Below are 3,862 nucleotides of genomic sequence, written 5' to 3'. Positions count from 1 at the left end.
TTTGGCTAGGTTTGTCGATCCTTGAGTTCAGCCAGACTCTGGGGGCACATATCCCAGCATCTGCAGCTGTGGGGCTACAGAGGGATGATTGTTGATTTGCATTCAGGAATTGACCAATTTAGTGAACATACTCCCATTCTTGGATCATTACCTTTGTGAAAAACTGGGTGGAATAAGAATCAAGAATTCTGTTTACAGCCCCCCCACCCCCCCAGGGATCAGGAACTGTGCGAGATTAAGGCCGAGAAGGCCGAGAAGGCCGAGAAGAGCTCTGCGGTTTCTGGCAACAGATGTCACCCAGACCTGGGTGATTTCCGAAACCCGGAGGAAGAGGCGATGAGCAAGGCCGCCGCCGAGCCCGGCCGCCGCCAGGTGGCGCTGCGCAGCAAGGAAGGTCTAGGCGGCGGCCTTGGCAGGACGTCTCAGCCCAGAAAGAACACAGGCTCTGCCTCGCAGACGGGCGCTCTCTGCCCTCCTGTGAGTATTTGCTGAGCAAAACACCATCTTTTATATTTTTAACACCCAGCCCCCCACAGAGGTGTATAGGCACATTTGGCTGACAAGACTATTTGATGTGTTTATTCGTTTTTCCTTAGTTAAAATGAGATGGGGGTGGGGGAATAAAATAAAATGAGATTTGAAGAGTTGGTCGGGAAGAAACCAAAGGATACAAAATTATTCTAAACCTAATGGCTCTTGCCCATGGGTAACGTCTGAGTTCAACAATAAGCATTTTATAAGGTGATAAAGTGAGAAGGAAGGAGGGAGAAGGAGGAGGAGGAGGAGGAGGAGGGGAGGGGAAGGGGAAGGAAGAGGGAAGACTAGCTTTAAAAAATTGCAAGGGCGTTTCCAATAAAATTCAACACACCCCACCTAGTGACACAAAAATCCCTCTTCGAGGGGGGAGTGTTGACCTCTGCAAAACATGTACAAGAAGGCTCACGGCAGCTTCATTCATAATGGCCCCAAACTGGAAATAATCCAAATGTGTATTAACAGGAAAATGATAGAACAATTCATACCATGGAATTGCTCTCTGCAGTAGAAATGGATGAGCTTCTGACAAGAGCTTTCGGATGGAAGAAAACACCAGACACAAAAGACAACACTCCGTGTGATTCCATCCAGGTGGAATTCCAGAACAGGCAAACAGACAGACAGTAATAGAAAGCTGATCATGCTGCCTCAGAGGCACTAACTGCCTGGAAAGGGACACAAAAAACTTTCTGGAACAATGGAAATATGTTAGTTCTTGAGTTGTGTGGTGGCTACCCAAGTGTGTGTCGCTAACAAAAACTTACCAGTTTACAAAAAATTTATGGAGTTGTACATTTAGACTGATAAAATTGGCCAAGCTTGTACCATTCCGTGAGAGCAAGACTTCAACCCATCCTTATTTTCTGTTCTTATAGCCTTTTAAAAGTTTTTTCTCTAATGTGAAAAATGGCACGTCTCTCCTGTTCAATTTTTTTTTGAAAATTTTAAAGACTTAATGAGTTTTTTTAAGTGTTTATGCTTCCACCTAATGAATTGTCCAAATCCTCATCATAGGATTTACATTTCACTCATTAGAACGTTAATTATCAAGCAGCTGAAATGATGCATATTGTTCTAATTGCTATTAGGAAGGATACCAGAATTATTTGTAATTAATTAGTCACATAAAAATAATGAGGGATAAATAAGTTATTTTCCCTGAAGTTATTTTCAAGGTACAAAGGCAAGGCAGGGCGTGTTCACCGAGGCTGCTCTGGGCTTCTCTGGGAGAAGGAGGGGTCTTTCTGGGTATCTCCACTTGCCTTCCTGCCCTCAGCATCGGTCTTTCCCATCCCTTCAAGCACTTGGGGCCTTGAGGGATGGCTTTCCGTTGCTTCCATCTAAACCCACTCCTGGAAAGGACCCAGTGCTACTCATTACATCTTCTCCCCGATAGGACATACACTGATTCTTGTCCTACCTAGTGTCAGGGATCCAAGTACAGGACAGACAGAGTTGCTATATCCCGGGGCCAAGAGTCAGAGATCTAGAGCACATGATCAATGACTTTACGCCTGGCTGAGGGGACAAATTGGGCCAAGCCCAAAGCCGTAGAATCTGGTGTCTAGGATGAATGCCTTTTCCTCCACCCAGAGAGAGAGAACAAGAGAGTGACTTTTCCGTGTGCCTGTCACTCACACACAGAGGGACCACCTATTTGTAATTGGCACACATCACTGTTGAGGCTACGAGTGGCGCTTGATTTGTCCTCTGGAAGACTGAATTCCTGTGCACCTATTGTGCGTCCCTGGTTTTGACAAATACAAAGAGGATGTGGACTCCACAGAGAATCCACATTCTAGCACGACAAGGCCAAGGAGCTCAACCTGTGTCCTCAGCCACCCTCCTCAGCCCATTCCTGTCTGGTCTTCCTTCGAGAGGCCCTTTTTGATCCTCCTGTTTGAGTTGGGGGTCCCTGCAATGTGCTCCATGCACCAGGGCTTATATCAGTTATCGTAATACAACAAATGGTGATGGGATGTAGATACCCACACACATTTATACTGCATGTTTTTTTTTAAAATATCATCACAATAACCTGTAAAGGCATAGCCTCAGTTTCCTTGTCCATATAACAGAGGTCTTTTCTCCAAGCATTGCTTGGAGAAAATGTGCTCCCCCATGTGGTGAAGGCCCCTGCAATATTCTACTGACAGCTGAGGAGCTGCGTGCCAGACTTCCACATGTGCACATTGGCGATGGAGTCTAGAAAAAGAGAGAAGAAGCCCTCAGATGTCAAGCTGGCCACCAGCATCAGATCAGGCCCCCTGGCCAGCTGGCTTAGGCTCCTGCTGGGGGCCCCACATCCGGCCAGCTTCGTCCTTTTCTCCCCTCCACCCAGGCCATTCCCAAGTCACCTCTTCACCTGACTCTAACTCAAGAAAATAGCTATGTAATAATGTGAAAGGTTTTGAAAATCTAAATTTCTGAAGTTTTTAAATTCATAACTTTTTTTTTTCTGAGGTAGGGTCTCACTCTGTCTCCCAGGCTTGGAGTATGTGGCATACTCATGGCTGTCACAGCCTCTACCTCCTGGGTTCAGGCGATCCTTCCTCCTCAGCCTCCCGAGTAGCTGGGACTATAGGTGCACACCACCACACATAGCTAATTTTTTTATTTTTGTATAGACCAGGTCTTGCTATGTTGCCCAGCCCAGTCTCCTCCCACTTCAGTTTCCAAAATGCTATGATTACAGGTGTGAGTCACCACATCCAATTTTAAGTAGAAAAAAATAGATTGCAAGGCAGGACATCAAACTGTTTTAAATGATTGCTTTTGAAAAATAAAATCATGAAGATTTTGTTTTGTGTTTTCTATTCAGCCATCTCCCTTTTAAAACATGTACCCATTGTTTTTCAAATCAGAAAAATTTAGCATAATTTTAAAAAATCAAACTAGCTCTGTAATGCTAGCCAGACAAAAATCTCTGCTTCTGCCCTTCCTGCCTTGACCTAGAAATGGTCTCAAAGCCCAGGCTCCAAGACTGAGACTGGGATCTGCTGCATGTAACTGCCTTACAACATTAAGTGGCAATGAGGAGCTGGGCCACCCCTGCACAGTCTTATCAAACTTTTTATTGATTATTAGCAAATCTTACTTAAGACAGTTTATTTGTTTTCTCCATTTTATTTTGATTTGGGTTGGTGTTTGTTAAGGTTTACACTGATTTGTAGTTGAGATTTTTACCACATAAGGATTTAAGAATGATCTGGCCATCAGTAATTGTCTGGATAACATATGAAGAAAGTCAAAGCTGGGGAAAACCTCTGGTAGACACCTGGGGTCCTGGGAGGACCCTGTGGACATGCTGTAGTGGCGGCCAGCA

The sequence above is a fragment of the Carlito syrichta genome, unplaced genomic scaffold (assembly GCF_000164805.1).
Source record: "Carlito syrichta isolate Samal-C Ts95f unplaced genomic scaffold, Tarsius_syrichta-2.0.1 Scaffold312088, whole genome shotgun sequence".
Classification (NCBI taxonomy): domain Eukaryota; kingdom Metazoa; phylum Chordata; class Mammalia; order Primates; family Tarsiidae; genus Carlito; species Carlito syrichta.
The sequence above is the reverse complement of the archived record's forward strand: the minus strand, read 5'-3'. Positions refer to the sequence as shown.